The sequence below is a fragment of the Staurois parvus genome, unplaced genomic scaffold, assembly GCF_062004578.1.
Source record: "Staurois parvus isolate SC_StPar_1 unplaced genomic scaffold, SC_StPar_1.0 ptg000464l, whole genome shotgun sequence".
Taxonomy (NCBI): Eukaryota; Metazoa; Chordata; class Amphibia; order Anura; family Ranidae; genus Staurois; species Staurois parvus.
In genome coordinates this window covers 1,182,152-1,199,756 of record NW_028318260.1, presented here as the reverse complement: position 1 = coordinate 1,199,756, position 17,605 = coordinate 1,182,152, and positions in this window count along the sequence as shown.

Sequence of the window (17,605 nt, the reverse complement as noted above, 5' to 3'; positions counted from 1 at the left end):
TGGGCCCATGTTCAAAATCAAAAGTGGGCCCTACACACTGAGAAGAAAAAGTGCAGTGCGCAAAGCACACCACGGCAAAAAGTGTCCATGGTTTAAATTGTGCTAAATATTTGGGGTGGCTTAAAGAGGTATAGTTAAATAGTCTGAGATGACTTGCATAGTGCAGAATGTGGTAATGTTAAATAGGGAATGTACAGTGCAGGGTGTACATCGGTGGGTAGCAAGTGCAGGGAGTACGGTGCAGAATGTATGACCCCATACAGAGTACAGAGTGTATGGCAGTGGGTAGCACATGCAGGGAGAGGGGTACAGGATGTATGACCCTGCCCATACTATCCACATAATTACACAGGACCCCTCCCCCATACTATCCCCATCATTAAACACCGGGGATATTGTTGAGGATGGAGAGGTGGTAAGGGGGGTTATTGCTGAGGGTGGAGAGATGGGGAGGGAGGATATTGTTTAGGGTGGAGAGGTGGGTAGGGGGGTTATTGCTGAAGGTTGAGAGGCAAGAGGGTATTGTTGCACCCACGGATGATATGCCGTTGTTAATGACGTCACTCCTGGTGCTGTAATTACATTACTGCAGTGATGGGAATCTGTCATTTACTATCAAGAGTGCGGCAAGTTAACATTGTTGAGTGATGGGTCGTCATAGTTGATGAATATTTACATTACCAGGAGCCATGATTGATGAAGATGCTGCTGTATTTATTTACATTTTATGTTTTCTATCAGTGAGAAATATGGGGTACCATTGTAACCCTATACTCATTCCTGTAGAAGGGGGTGGACATCTGAGAGCCCCCTATCAATAAAAAGGGATTTTCAGATTCTTTTATGAGCCCCCACATCCTTTTTGGGGGACAGGATATGGGAAAGAGGCCCTTGTTCTTCAAAATTGGACAAAATGTCTTGCAGGGAGGGAGGAGGCTTTGCTGCTCCCTCTTGCAAGGTACCCCCCTCCTGCTGGTTTCACCAAACTTTTCAGTGAAATCCAATGAAGTCTATAAAAATGAAGGAACGCTATCATCGTTTACACATTACAAAGAATATAACAGAATATGTAAAAAGGAAATAAGGACCGCAAAAATTTAAAATGAACGACAGATTGCAAAAGATAGCAGGACCAACCCCAAAAACGTCTTCAAATATATTAATAGTAAAAAGGTCCGGTCCAAGCATGTAGGCCCTTTACAAAATAATCTAGAGTGGGTGACTGGGGACAAAGAGAAGGCAAATTTGTTTAATACCTTCTTCAGCTCTGTGTATACAAAGGAGCACGGGGAGCTCTTGTCCATAATAGGCATGGTATTGACACAGCTCCAGATTATCCACATTGGCTCACAATTGATATGATCCAAAAATATTTAGATAGTATAAAGGTGAATAAAGCACCTGGACTGGATGGGATACACCCACGGGTCCTTAAAGAATTGAGCTCTGTCATTTCAAAGCCATTGTTTCTAATTTTTAGGGACTCTTTAATGACTGGCATAGTACCACTGGATTGGCGTAAGGCCAATGTGGTGCTCATATTTAAAAAGGGGTCAACATCTTTACCAAGTAATTATAGACCTGTTAGTTTAACTTCTATAGCTGGGAAGATACTGGAGAGTTTAATAAAAGACCACATAGATGAGTTCTTGCTGAAAAAAAATATTTTAATCAACAGACAGCATGGATTCATTAAAGACAGAAGTTGTCAAGCAAATCTGATTTCTTTTTATGAGGGGGAGGCGGTGGACGTGGTATACTTGGATTTTGCAAAAATCCCCACACACGGTTAATGTGTAAGGTAAAGTCTACAGGCTTGGAAAAATCAGTATGTAAATGGATAGAAAACTGGCTAAAAGATCGTATTCAGAGAGTAGTGGTTAATGATTCGTACTCTGAATGGTCTAGGTGTGTCAGTGGTGTACCCCAAGGTTCAGTATTGGGACCCTTACTTTTTAATATAATTATAAACGATATAGGGTCTGGGATTAAAAATCCCATTTCAGTATTTGCAGATGACACCAAGCTGTGCAGTGGAATAACGTCCTTTCAGGATGTCTTCAACTTACAAGCCGAACTCAATGCACTGTTTAATTGGGCAACTATTCGGCAAATGAGGTTTAATGTTGATAAATGTAAAGTTATGCACTTGGGGTCTAAGAATATACATGCATCATACATACTAGGGGGAGTACAACTGGGGGAATCAATACTGGAGAAGGTTCTGGTAGATCACATGCTTAATAATGGCATGCAATGCCAAGCTGCGGTTTCTAAAGCGAGCAAAATCCTCTCTACTATTAAAAAATTAGTATTAAAAGAGGTATAGATTCCAGAGAGAGCGATATCATTCTACCCCTGTACAAATCATTAGTAAAACCTCATCTGGAATATGCAGTTAAATTGTGGGCCCCAATTCACAAAAAGAACATTGGGGAACTTGAGAAAGTACAGAGAAGAGCAACCAAACTGATGAGGCATGGAGGAGCTAAGCTATGAGGAAAGATTAGAGGAACTGAATTTATTCTCTCTTGAGAAGAGGAGATTAAGGGGGGATATGATCAACATGTATAAATACATCAGTGGTTCATATAGTAAACTTGGTAGAGTTGTAGAGTTATTCACCATGAGGTCATCACAGAGGACAAGGGGGCTCTCTTTACATATGGAGGAAAAGAAATTTGATCTCCAAACACTGAAAGGTTTCTTCACAGGGGGAGCTGTGAAAATGTGGAATAGACTCCCTCAAGAGTTGGTTCTGGCAAGCTCAGTGGATTGCTTCAACTAAAGCCTAGATTCTTTCCTAGATACACAGAATATAACTGGATACTAACAGTTATAGGTAAAGTTGATCCAGGGAATATCCGATTGCCTCTCGAGGGCAGGAAGGAATTTTTTCCCCTGCAGGAGCAAATTGGATCATGCTTTGCTGGGTTTTATAGGATTATAACTTTTTTTTATGGTTGAACTGGATGGACTTTTGTCTTTTTTCAGCCAGACTAACTAACTATGTAACTATAGGGTAGCAAATCTTATAATTTAATTATGGCCATTTGTAGGGCTAATAAGGAAACTATTGTCAAACAAAAGGCAAATGAAGCAAGCTACCAATGTAAATTTAAAAAAAAAAATAACATACAGGTATATTAGATAGAGAGTCTTTTTATGTGGCTTCGAGGGTACCTTTTAAATACACAAATCGTTTCTCTCTCTGTTTCATCTCTCTCTGTTCCCTCTGGAACAGTTCCATTTTGATGGACACTCTGGCAGCGCATGTTTGTCTCCTGAATTTTTCTTCTTTTGACATTAGATTGGCTTACATGCAGCATCAGCAGTACCCCAATTTAATTTGTTTCAGCTTGAAAAAAAGTTTTTTTAGTTTTAGCAGTGACAAGAGCTTTTTCATCAAGTAGCAAAAGTCCTGAGCATCCACTGAGACTATTCTTGTTTTCACTGATTCAAAACTGTCATGCCACTGGCCAATTTTTGTCAAAATGTTATTAATTAGGAAATGATGCAGCAGTATAAACTTTGTCAGCAGCAGGACATTTTTTAATAAACATTTTTCAAAAATTCAGCTTAATACAGGATACAAAAACAGTAGGTAGAATTTTTATTGACAGCTAAAAAAGTCAGCTTAATACAAGATACAAAAGCAGTAGGTAGATATCCATGACAGCCACAAGTAAACATAATGACCAACATTGCCAAAGTCATGTGATACTTTAATGAGGGTGACTTGGCTGAAATGTACTAGAAGAACAGAGTACAGGCAGGCATTTTATGACAAGAATTAGGAGACCACAGATGATATAACAATGTAATAAAGACCAGCAGTAGGATATTTTAATAGAGGGAGAATTATCTAAAATCTATGCATGAAGGTAAAAAATCCTTCTCTGTGCAGCAGCCCCCCTAATACTCACCTAAGCCCCCTCTCGATCCAGCGATGTACACTGGAGTCTTGGTTATCTCAGGACTCCCTCTCCTTATTGGCTGAGACAGAAGAGGGAGCCATTGGCTCCAACTGCTGTCAATCACAGCCAGTGGGCCAATGAGAAGAGAGAAGGGGTGGGGCCGAGCCACAGCCTCATGTGTGAATGGACACATGGAGCAGTGGGCGCCTCCATAGCACGCTGCTTGCTGTTGGGGCACCCAACAGGAAGGAGGGGCCAGGAGAGCCTGCGAGGGACCCAAGAAGAGGAGGATCCAGGCTGCTCTGTGCAAAACCACTACACAGCAGGTAAGTATAGACATGTTTGTTATTTTTAGAAAAAAAAGGTAAACCTTTAGTGTTGCTTTAATTGAACAAGCTGAAGTTAGAAGCTGATTGGCTACCATGCATGACTGCACTTGATTTTACACTCTTCGGTTTTAGTAAATCAATCCCATAGAGTACAGGGAGATGTTTTTCAAGAACAACTGAGAGACCACATACGATATAGCAGTGTAACATTGGCCAGCAGTAATTTTTAATGAGCAAGACAAAGAGCACAGGCATAGGTTATTCTTCAAAAACTGTGGTGCCACAAATAATAAAGCAGTGAAAAACTTGCCAAAAACAGAGCAGTTTTTGCTTAATAAATGTTATTGACATTATTTCCATACAAATGACAAAATATACAGACAAGAACAATATGTGACAAAATGTCACAATACACTGTACCTTTTGTGAGATTTCCAATAATCTGGTATTATTCAAGTTTTCTTATGCAGAGAGAAGGCCACCGAGCCAAATGTTCAAGAACAGCAGAGAGAAGAACAACCTTCAGATATTGTACATATAGATAAAGAGACAGGAAAAAAACAGATGGTGGGGGTTTGAAACTCTATGCTTTCATTAGAGATACATGTTGCCTTATGCCCCATAGCTATTGCAGTTTATATTTTGTTTGACACATTTTTATAGTATGAGGTTGAGGGGTTCAAAGGGAGAGTAGCAGGAGTCTGAGCTTTTGAAGTGTAAACAGCTTTACCCCCCGTTGTTTAGTATGTATTGAAATCATAAGAATAATTATCTCTTCCATTAGGTGTATTTTATCAATTTATAATATCCATTCTGCAAGCGGTTGAAGAGCTTTCCAGTATTTTGGTATCAGAATCTTGGCCACATTTAGGAGATGTGGTAGCATTGTCTTCTTCTACTTGAGGGCAGGCAGAGGTGTTATATACAATAAGAGGACCAAAAATACCATGGGAGAGTCACAGTAGTGATTTTCACTGTTAGGTCAAAATGTGTTCCCTATAGGGTTTAATTATTGGGCTTTACCACCAAACAAGATTCTGATTCTGGAGTAATATTAAAAGAATCTGTCTTTGCAATGGTTGTGGTAGGCTCTTGAGTTTAAACAATGTCCAAAAGTCTAGAGGTGTGGGCCCCTACCTGTCACTTAATTCTTAAAGCAGGGCTCCACCCAAAGAAAGAAGTTCCGCTTTAAAGGATGGTCCCCCACTCCCCATTAAGAATTGGCACCTTTGGGGAGTGGGGGGGCAGGTACTCAAAATTGATAAATACCTGCTCCCACTTCCTCTGTGTTCGCCTACGCAATCAGAAGTGGAAGTAGTCCTCCCCCCTGCCTCCCCGTAATCTTCTGAGACACGTGACGGGACCAGTCAGAAAGCGCATCGCAACTCGAGCATGCGCAGTTGGCACACTGAAGATGCCGGTGTCGGGAACATCAGATGGCCGGTGAAACAGCTGCAGGGAGGACACCACCAGTTTGAGGGACATATGAGTGGCAATTTTTTAAAAGTCTGCAGCTACAGTTATTGTTACAGTGTGAATGGAACCCTGCTTTAACCGTTTCAATACCGTGCAATTTTACACCTTCCTGCCCAGGCCATTTTTCAGGTTTCAGCGCTCTCACACTTTGAATGACAATTGCGCGGTCATACAACATTGTACCCAAACTAAAATTTTAGCATTTTCTTCACACAACTAGAGCTTTCTTTTGGTGGTATTTAATCACCGCCGGGGTTTTTATTTTTTGCTAAATTAACAAAAAAAGACCAAAAATTTTGAAAAAAAAACACATTTTTCTTTGTTTCTGTTATAAAAGTTTACAAATAAATAATTGTTCTTCATAAATTTAGGCCGAGATGTATTTTGCTACATGTCTTTGGTGAAAATAACCCAAATTAGGATGTATTTTTTAGTTTGTAGGAAAGTTATAGAGTTCACAAACTATGGTATAGATCTGAATATTGATCAATCCTGAAGTACTGACAGCCAATCTAATATCTTGAGGTCCAAGAATGTCAGAACAGTACAGATATCCCCCAAATGACCCCTTTTTGCAGAGTAGACAGTCCAACGTACTTCATAAGAGGCATGGCGAGTTTTTTTAAGTTGTATTTTTTTGTCATAATTTTTCGGAAAATGAAAAAATTAAAAAAATTATTTTCACTATTTTTTTTTTTACATACTGTCACCAGTGCAGTACAGCGTCATCATATAACTGGCATGGCGGTGAACAGCGACACTGACTGGTGACAGTATGAAAAAAAAAAAATTTTTTTTTTTTATTTTTTTTAATTTTTTTATTATATTTAATTTTTTATTACATTTTTTTTATTTTTTTTAAGATTTTTTTTCATATTTTACTATGACCAAAATAGTACAATGTTACCATAGTAACACTGTACTACTTTGGGGAAGTGATCAGTATTTTTTTTTTTTTTTTACACAATTTGCTTATAGCAAAGCATTACTTTGCTATAAGCAAGCATTTACCTGAATGAAATCGATTCATTCAGCTTTTTTTTTTTTTTTTTGTGCTTAGCTGTGATTTGGTCACAGCTAATCACATGACATGTGCATGTGATTAGCTGTGACCATTCACAGCTAGGCACTAGTATACAATGGATGGCATCATGAATGAAGCCATCCATTGTATACAACTATCATGTGACCTGCTGTAATTGGTCACAGCAGGTCACATGGTACCGGCAGCGGGAGCCGGTACTCGGATCTGTCATCGGCCGTGTCCGAGGTGCACGGGCGGTGACAGATCGCACTGCTGCGTCGCTCTGCAACCGCGCAAACCGCGCATGTGCGGGAGCACGCCAAATGGCGTGCACCCGGAATACAGGAGCACATTTCAAGCCGCCAAACGGCCATTGGCCAGGCGGCTAATGGTTAAGGAGATGTATGGGGTTACCTAAAAAATAAACATACATTCCCTCCTGTATGCTGAAGCATCACTGTGATGCTGCAGCTGTCCACCACTGGCTCTATGACTGAGAACTGAGCGACCACATGACCTCTAAAGGAGCCGGACACAGCTAGCTTTGGCTCTCAGCTGTGCACTGAGAGCAAGAGCCAGTTGCCAATCAGGCAGCTGGGTGGACATTATGGTTGGGATCCTCCACAGCCAAGAGCTTTAGCCCACTGTCAGCCAATTCTGGGTCACAGGAGAGCACAAGTAAGGGCACTCTGTTTTATTGAGCAATGAGGATTCAAAATATTTTCTCATATCTGCCCTTAGCATCAATTCCAGTCAATACTAAAAATGGAATCAATAAATTTGGAGTTTAGGGATCTGAAGAAGCCAGCAGGCAGTGATATCTGTAACACTTGGAACAAAAATAGAATGCGAGGTAGTAAATTCATTTAAAAAATTCCAATACAATAAGATCAGGAGAATATGGGATTGTCTCATTTTCATAGCATTCACAATTTGGCTGTATAGAACCTAGAAGTGTGTCTGAAGAGGTCCTAGTAGTTAGTTGTTAAGTCTATATCTAGGTATTTTAATATTCTCTCTCACCAGGTGATCAGGAAATGCATCCGCAGGTGGGAGGCCCAAGCAGAAAGGAGTCAGATAATTATTTTTTCAAAATAGCACTTAACTGTAATAACTGGGAAGAAAATGCATACCTAGAGTATTAGATGTGGTAAGGATTATTAAGTGAGAAAATAGGATATGTTTGTAATATTTTACCATGTGGCTATCAGGGCCTGGCTCTTTTTGATAAGTATAAGATGCTGTATACTGTAGGGCCCATTGGGGCAAATATTTTATAGAGATTAATAACTGAGTGCAAGGTTTTTGCTATCTCTTCTGAGGTAAAGTGTACATCTCCTTGCTTGTTTTTAATTTAAGGAATATACTGTACATAAAACATGAAACATAAAAATGTCTAATTCTTTCAAATAACATGCCTGGAGGGTGTCCTAGTCCTGCTTATTAAAGGGCGCATCTCTGTAATATATAGAAAGTGCTCCAGCAGCTTTGACATTTACAAAGGAAAACATTGTTAAAATTGCTGGCAAATGACTTTGAAAGTTGTCAGTGACAACTTCTTTGTTTATTAAAAAAAAAAAAAAAAAAAAACAGCCTGTCTACTGTGTATTTTGGAGGACATTAGGAGTGGTTTGTGTGCTGTTTTTTTTTCTTTTTTTAAATATGCTGGCAATGAATGTCATTTAAGTTGTATCTTTTTTTTTTTTCTTTGTAATTGTAATTTTTGCTGTAACACATCCAACAACAAGAATGAAAAAAATAACGGTACATAGATTACCCAGACCCTATGAGTTTGGATTTTATGAGGGTTAAAAAAAACAGGCTAGAAATCCAGTTAGCACAAGAGGGAAAAAAAGCAGGTTGTATGGACAATTGTATATGTGGACCACATTTGGGCAGGACAAACATCAAAGATCTACCACAGGGTGGTGATGGATGGTGGACCGATCCTTTGGTGGGACATTTGGCTCTTAAAGGCCCCATGTTGGATTGCTGGATTGCACCTTTGAGTTATGTCCCGCCTAAACGTGGTCCACCTATGTACATCAATACCAGATTCGTATCTCTTATTTGGGTGAACTGTTTGGAATAGACCTCCTGCTATTGATTAGGATGTTACAACAGCCCCGAAACATGTAGTTGTCCAAGCGACCTACTTTTTTATTTTCCTCTTGTGCTAATTGGATTTCCAGCCTGTCATCTCCTTAGCCCATTTGCCCTGACTCCAGATTCTTGGCCAGGCTTTGTGCCAGGATCTCATTTGGCCCGATGGTTCAGCCATTTCTGCTTCATTGGCCAAGTCATGTGTCCACCACATCTCGCTCTGAGGTTAAGCCGTTCCGGCTTCATTGGCCAAGTCCAGTGTCCATCCAAGTGCATATCCCCCTTTGCCCACATCGGCTTCCTGTCAGACCTATGAAGCACTTCCGGTGGCACTTCCAGCAGTGTTGTCTGAAACACTCTAGGTGTTCCCATACATCGGATCCAAGTACAGCCAGCGCTGTACCATTTTCACAGTGGTCAACTTTTCATTAGGACCAGTATAATGAATAATCTAGGCACATCAGGCATTTCCAGTAAGGTTTGTGATTTCATGCACAAGTGGTTTTAATGACAATTTTCTATGACAATTTAGACATCAATAAATGTGGCTTTATTTTTTATACCTGATTAACTCCTCCATCCTTGTGGAAAATGTTGTCATTTTTTGGATTCCAAACTCCTTGGCACTCTTATGGAGTTGCAGGTTTGGATTCATGTAGTTCATTCGAGCATGTGTGCTGCCTAATCTGCCATCCTCATCATCATTTTTGCTTACCCTATCTCTCACCTTTTCAGCAGGATTCCTTTTGTACTGTTAGCTAAATGGATTGCGGTTGGAGGACAGTAAAACCATGGCTTATCTGTGAGGTTTTACCACCTCTAAACTCATGTGTGAACAAGCCCTAATAGTACAGCCAGTCACAGTGTCTCCAATCACCACCACACCAGTCACAATATCCAAAAATATAATAGGTAGTCAGGAAATTAGACATGCAATTCATGTCTTTAGAAAGCCTGAAGGTGCTCTTTGGACTTTGGGCCTCTTGTGCAGTTAGGCTATGAAAAAGTCTTACACATTGGTATCCCCATACTCGGGAAGAGTAGCAGAATGTGTTTTGAGGTGTCATTCTAAGAATGCCTATGCTGTATGTTAGAAATATTGTAATTGACAGCTTTGTGTAAAAAATATATTTTCACTTTCTTTCCACATTTACAAAAACTTATAGCAAAAACCAAAGTCTTCAAAAGACTCACCATAATAGAGTGAGCCACTTCTACTAAATACATAGCCTCCCCACTTATGTATCTGCTTGGTACTACAAATCCCGGCATGCTTTGCTGAACAAATATATACTGGGACATGCAGATCAGCTTTCCCTCCAGAAGGTTGACTAAGAGCGCAGTATAATGACATCAGCAGATATCTCACACATGTGGTGGGATTTGAACGATGCAGGGATGCGGAGTATCTGCAATTTAATTGGTTTCATGGGGTGTGCGTATAGACTTCTGGGAGTTGTAGTCTGCAGTGCTAGTTTCTGTGCCAGTTGTGTTTATGTGTACAGGACAGAATGGAGCCATAGAGGGGAGGACGGCTGATGATGAATGAATACGAGTACCTGAAGGAGATTGGAGACCAACTAGGAGGCATCCCTCACCAGAGAAAGCTTATTTGACTCTTAGGCTAATGGCAGGGGGTCCACCTTGTCTGACACTGCTACACTTTGAGGGCCCTTTTGATTTCTATTGGCACTACCCATCCTCATTCATTGCCAGTATACTTCATAGCATTTAATGGATACGAATATTATTGAAGAGTGGAGACCAAGAAGGAGGCATCCTTATCTCTTATGCTAATAGCAGGGGGTCCATCTGGTGAGTGTGGATAAAGGAGGGGACACAGTTCACGGATCACAGTGTAGTTTTTAAATATGAAGTAATTTATGGTTTGTGCAAACAAATAGTGCAGTGCTTCAAAAATGCAATAAATTACGTAAAACTCAACCAAAATAATTATCTTAATGGGTAATATATTAATGATGAAGTAAATAATTGCTATATAATTATATATAACTACTCAAAAGTTGCACCAAAGGAATAAAATAAAGTGCTAGTGCAAAACAATGAAACTAATCATAAACGTGCTAGTGCAAACAATAAAATGAAACTGTTCATGAATCATAAAAACCATACAAATTACAGCAATAACGTGAGACTAGTGCTAGTCTTACGTTTTACGTCATTAATTGCAATTTTTGAAGCGCTGCACTTTTTGTTTGCACTTATTTATTAGGTTGGTTCACTTTTAAGTGCTAGCAGCTTTTTTCTCCAAGCGCTCACTGTGTTTCTTTTTAGTATTGTTGTTCACTGTACGGTTTGCAGAGCACGGAGCACTTTATTGAGGAATATTTGATGCAAAAGTGGAAGTACTGAACTGTTTAAAAGTTATATTGGACACTGAAAGGAAGTGTTAATTCAGATGGTCAGCTTTAAAAAAGCCTAAAATTAGGTAAACTTACTGTAAAAAAAGTAAGTTTTGTTTTGTTATCCAGCAGAGACTAAATAGATTGAGTTGTGTTTTCTACTGTATATAGCCTAAATTAGTAGAGCTATTCCCAAATATGTGCCATTTTCTTGCTGTTATATGCACTTACAGAAATCAGCTAATGTGAATGTTCTGTACACAGAAGATCAATGATGCCCTTTCTAAATTCACTGCAATGATAGTAAATGTACAGTAGCAAATGTATGTGCCCTGTTCTTTACCAGAAAAAAATACAACACTACTTTAAGGGAAAAAAACACAATGACCTATGCTGTACCGTATATGAATTATGAACGTTTACTGTACAAAATAAAAATTAATATCCTATAACAAAAAAAACCAACACAACCAGCTTTTGCTGCTATTTTTGCCTTTATTACAAAGATGTCCACTGCAGTATATTTTTTCTGCCCTTAGATGTATGTAGTGTGATCACCAACTTCAAGCAAGCCATTTCATCTGGCAATAGAGGCAGCACAATGATGATCACATCTCTCTGTCTCTTTGTACTTTCCACCTATCAACATGCTATCCTCAAATGACCTTATTGGCTGCTTGTTCTGCCTCTCTCTCTCACACTTAATCCCCGCTCTACAGGAACTGCAGCAGGCTGATGCCAGGTCAAATTCAGATACTTACACTGCTTTACTTTAAGTACTTTAACTGTAGTGATGTATTATTGAATACAATGGTGAATTAATCTGTGTGTTTTTTTATATATCCTCATGGAGCTGATCTTTAATTAATACTAAAAAATTATGTTTTTACAGTGGGGCAAAAAAGTATTTAGTCAGCCACCAATTGTTCTCCCACTTAAAAAGATGAGAAAGGCCTGTAATTGGCATCATAGGGAGACCTCAACTATGAGAGACAAAATGAGAAAAAAAATCCAGACAATCACATTGGCTGATTTGGAAAGAATTTATTTGCAAATTATGGTGGAAAATAAGTATTTGGTCACCTATAAACAAGCAAGATTTCTGGCTCTCACAGACCTGTACCTTCTTCTTTAAGAGGCTCCTCTGTCCTGCACTCATTACCTGTATCAATGGCACCTATTTGAACTTGTTATCAGTATAAAAGACACCTGTCCACAACCTCAAACAGTCACACTCCAAACTCCACTATGGTGAAGATCAAAGAGCTGTGAAAGGACACCAGAAACAAAATTCTAGACCTGCACCAGGCTGGGAAGACTGAATCTGCAATAGGCAAGCAGCTTGGTGTGAACAAATCAACTGTGGGAGCAATAATTAGAAAATGGAAGACATAAAAGACCACTGACAATCTCCCTTGATCTGGGGCTCCACGCAAGATCTCACCCCGTGGGTAAAATTGATCACAAGAACGGTGAGCAAAAATCCCAGGACCACATGGGGGGACCTAGTGAATGACCTGCAGAGACCTGGGACCAACGTAACAAAGGCTACCATCAGTAACACACTACGCCGCCAGGGACTCAGATCCTGCAGTGCTAGACGTGTCCCCCTGCTTAAGCCAGAACATGTCCGGGCCCGTCTGAAGTTTGCTAGAGAGCATTTGGATGATCCAGAAGAGGATTGGGAGAATGTCATATGGTCAGATGAAACCAAAATAGAACTGTTTGGTAGAAACACAACTCTTTGTGTTTGGAGGAGAGATAATGCTGAGTTGCTTCCAAAGAACACCATACCTACTGTGAAGCATGGGGGTGGCAACATCATGCTTTGGGGCTGTTTCTCCGCAAAGGGACAGGACGACTGATCCATGTACAGGACAGAATGAATAGGGCCATGTATCGTGAGATTTTGAGTGCAAACCAGCTTCCGTCAGCAAGGGCATTGAAGATGAAACGTGGCTGGGTCTTCCAACATGACAATGATCCCAAACATACCGCCTGGGCAATGAAGGAGTGGCTTCGTAAGAAGCATTTCAAGGTCCTGGAGTGGCCTAGCCAGTCTCCAGATCTCAACCCCATAGAAAACCTTTGGAGGGAGTTGAAAGTCTGTGTTGCCCAGAGACAGCCCCAAAACATCACTGCTCTAGAGGAGACCTGCATGGAGGAATGGGCCAACATACCAGCAACAGTGTGTGCCAACCTTGTGAAGACTTACAGGAAACATTTGACCTCTGTCATTGCCAACAAAGGATATATAATAAAGTATTGAGATGAACTTTTGATATTGACCAAATACTTATTTTCCACCATAATTTGCAAATAAACTCTTTCCAAATCAGCCAATGTGATTGTCTGGATTTTTTTTCTCATTTTGTCTCTCATAGTTGAGGTCTACCTATGATGCCAATTACAGGCCTCTCTCATCTTTTTAAGTGAGAAAACTTGCACAATTGGTGGCTGACTAAATACTTTTTTGCCCCACTGTATATGTAAAATGATCATTGATTTCCAGACTGAAAACAATAAAAGAATTATATAGTATGTATGCAGTGATAATTATTGAGTAGTTATTTCATGGTCTCTCTTCTAGGATTTTATCATTTCAGAGCTAAATATAAAATAATAATATAAAATAATATAGATTTTGATTTATGTAAGCCCAGTCTTAATAAAAGGGCAAAACGTCACAACTACCTTGAAACCTCCTCACTTGGGAGCCCTCCAGCCTCTGTGCCACTACCATATCTCCACATTTAACTGCTCCAGCCCTATTTCTGGCACCATCTACTTCAGACCTACAGTATACATGCATTAAATAATTTTACATACACTCAACAGGTCATCCACAATCATAAATAATAATTCAACACAGTATAAGTCAGTCACACACCCATCAGCCGCAATGGACACTTTAAAGGAAATATCAGATAGGATCATTTGTGATTTTCTCCAGTGAGAAGTGGAATTCCTGAAATAAGGCAGTGCTCAAAATGTGTTCAACAGGTAAATCACAATGAAATAAAACAGCCAGCAGAATTCAAACCACGTGCAATATTAAAAAAGAAATCAATGTGTAAAGATCTACAATGTATTTGTTTATCACATAATGGACATGCATATCCAAACACATTGACTTTTTGTACATCTATAAGGTCAATATGGGAGAACAAACATCCAGACTGAATTGCAATTAAGGACTGGGTAAGCACAATTCATGATTTCCATGGAATATACTATTATATGGTCACCCCCTGAAGACACCAGCACTACTTAGGTATGGTGCATAAATAAAGCTCAGTCCCATATAAACTTGTCTGAAATCCACATCTGATTATGGCAATGTAACAGAAAATGTACTTCACAATAGTGGGTATTGAATTACTTCCTAATAGGGAATTCCTTGAATCAGGGGTGCCTCAATTTCTGCAGCAATCAATAAAATTAGAAAGATGTATATATTACAGTTTCATTCTACACATATAATAGCAAATGATAATATACAGTAGGAAGCTATGCACAATTAAAGACCATATGATTGGAGAGCAATGCAAGTGAATTCACACTTCAACAAATAAATCCATGGAATGTAGGACTGGTTGAAAAGTATAGTTAAGGATCTCAGTGCAAAAGGTTGGGCTTTCCCTGATTGGAAGGGTTCCCCACAGTGTGTTTGGCTTGTGCGCTTACATGTTTGGCCTTAGGGAGTCTTTCTCAGGGGACATGGTCATTTGTTTAGCCACTGTCAAAACTTTAAAAGCCTTGCTCCCGTAGAATGTGAACATGCATTCCACTTTGGAAATTTTCAACAAAACTTTATCCCTAAAGTATCTCATAAATTCACAGCTGCACTGGCAATATAAATGTACAAGGACACACTGATCTATTGTTGAATACAAAGAAAAAAATCTCAACATATATAATTCATTAGAGGGAAGGGAAAGAAGAATGAAAAAGGGTAAGGGGGAGAAGGAAGGGAGGGAAAATGGGAAACTATTTTTATATATTGTATACTACAGCTAGGGCTGCTGATAAGGGGGTAGCTCCGGTCCTCCTGTAGGGGGCCCGGGCGTCATAATTCCAACCGGGGGGCCCAGGCAGCTGACAAGTGGCTCTCTCCTCCTGTCATTCTTTACCTACTCACTCTCTCTCTCATATATCTCTCCCACCCCCGGCAACCACGCTCTGATCTTTCTCCTTGCTCAGTCCTGTTGATTGTACACCGGTCATTCTCCCTGTATTCCTTCACTCCTGTGCTCTGAGTCCCATCTATACAGTCTCACTGGTTATCCCTCTGATTCAACTATCCAGACCATATATTCTTCTCTGCTGTCTCCCACATTCTTTTGTCTCCTGACCAGGGGCGGACTGACAACTCATGGGGCCCCCGGGCAATAAGAGATCATGGGGCCCCTGTGTCCTCGCTCACACTCAAGCCACACCCAAAAAAGCCTATGAAAGGTAAAAGGGGCATCTCATGGGGCCCCGAGAGCCCAAATGGTCAGTCCGCCCCTGCTCCTGACACAGTCACACCTGATCAGCTACATTCCCTTCTGTGGCCGCCTTTTATCTTCTCCCAGCCTGGCTTAGTATTCTTTATGTAGCAGAATTTCCCACTCCTCTCCCCCAGGCTGCTCCCCTTCAGATCACCCTCCTTGCTATAAACTTTTCATTGTCTATCCAATGCAGCTTTTCTACTTTGCTTTTTCTGACCACTATGTTGTCATCACCCATTCCCTCTTCAAATTCATGTATCGCTGTTCAGCTCCTTCTGTTTAACTGTTTACTAACCAATCTGGTTAATGTGTCCCATTTTCTATCACCTACAGCTCAGGTCTAGTATAATTAGATTCCTAAGGTTGCATGGAGGGCTGTGTTCATCTGCAATGGTAAGCACAGGTGTTCTGTGCATCCCCATGCTGACAGTTTGATTGATGTCAGTTAGAACACAGTGGCTGCATGCACTCAGATGCTGCTCCCAATATGACATCTGTGCATGACTGGGGTATTGCCTATAGCTCAGCTGCTATGACACCAACCACCACTTCTAATAACCACCCCCCACAACTACCATTAACATAATAATAAAACACAAAACACTTAACTTTGGAATTTAAATGGCCATAGCAGCCAGTTTATTTAAATAACATCAATACCATATAAATACATAAATGTTTATCGTATGTAAAACCATAACAAAAATTACCGCAAATGATAGCTTTTTGAAGGCACTGACAACTAATACTCGGCTGTATCTGACAAATTAAGGCCCCCAGCCGCACATACATTGGCTCGGGGACAACTCCTTCCTAAATCACCATCCTATACAGCCCCACCAATCCAAGAACCCATTCCTGCTGCGCTTAGTAGGGAAGGTACGCCCATACCTAAGACGGGCCCAACCCTATTTATTTTAAACTGTTTACCATCCCCGCCTCCAAAAACCTTGATACCTCTGCCCACTGCTATGACAATACTCAAAAAAACCCTCAAAGCAAAGCACCCAATGTCAGCATCTTGAACTGCCGCTCCATGCTGACCCCAAAACCAACGCAACCCCAAAAAAAAAACCAGAGTAGCAGTAACTGCCCAACGAAAACCAGAGAAAAAAAGGGGAGGGTAGGTGGTTGAAGCTCCTCCAACACTGCACATGCTTGGAATGGTGATACAAGAAAGACCACCTCCCACAAAACCCCTCTCCAGCCTAGTTTGACCCCTCCCCACCGCACCCCATGATCCTCCAATAAGGTAAGGCTGTCAATATTTAAACATGACCCCACTTAACCCTTTCTCTCCCACAGCCCTGCATTAGCAAACCCAGTCATGCAGGTCTTTCACTAATGCTGCGTATAAGTTACTGTCCTGATGCTGATTTGTGGGTGCACAGCCCTGCATCTACCCAAGGTACAACTGGGGTCATGTGCTCACACCTGCATGGATATCAGATTGGGAGCGTGCAGCCACTGTGTTCCATTTGACATCAATGGAACTGTCTTGACAGGGATGCACAAAATGCCTGTGCTTACCATTGCAGATGAACACAGCCATCCATGAGTGTATGCTTTTCTATATCCCATGTGAACAAGACATAACTACCCACATGGAAGAAAAATATATTTTAAATATATTTTAAAAATATACTTCCCAAATATATTGACATATATTTGGAATACTACAATTTTGGCCGTATTCAATATATTTCAAAATATATTTATATATGTTGAAATGCATTTTTTATGTATTACAAAGTACAGTATTTTCTGGCGTATAAGACTACTTTTTATACTTAAAAATATACCCCAAAAATTGGGGGTCGTCTTATATGCGGGGCATAAAATGTGAACCTTGAGTTTGTTTGGGTCAAGCTGGCTGGATATGTGGTAATACTGTACATAC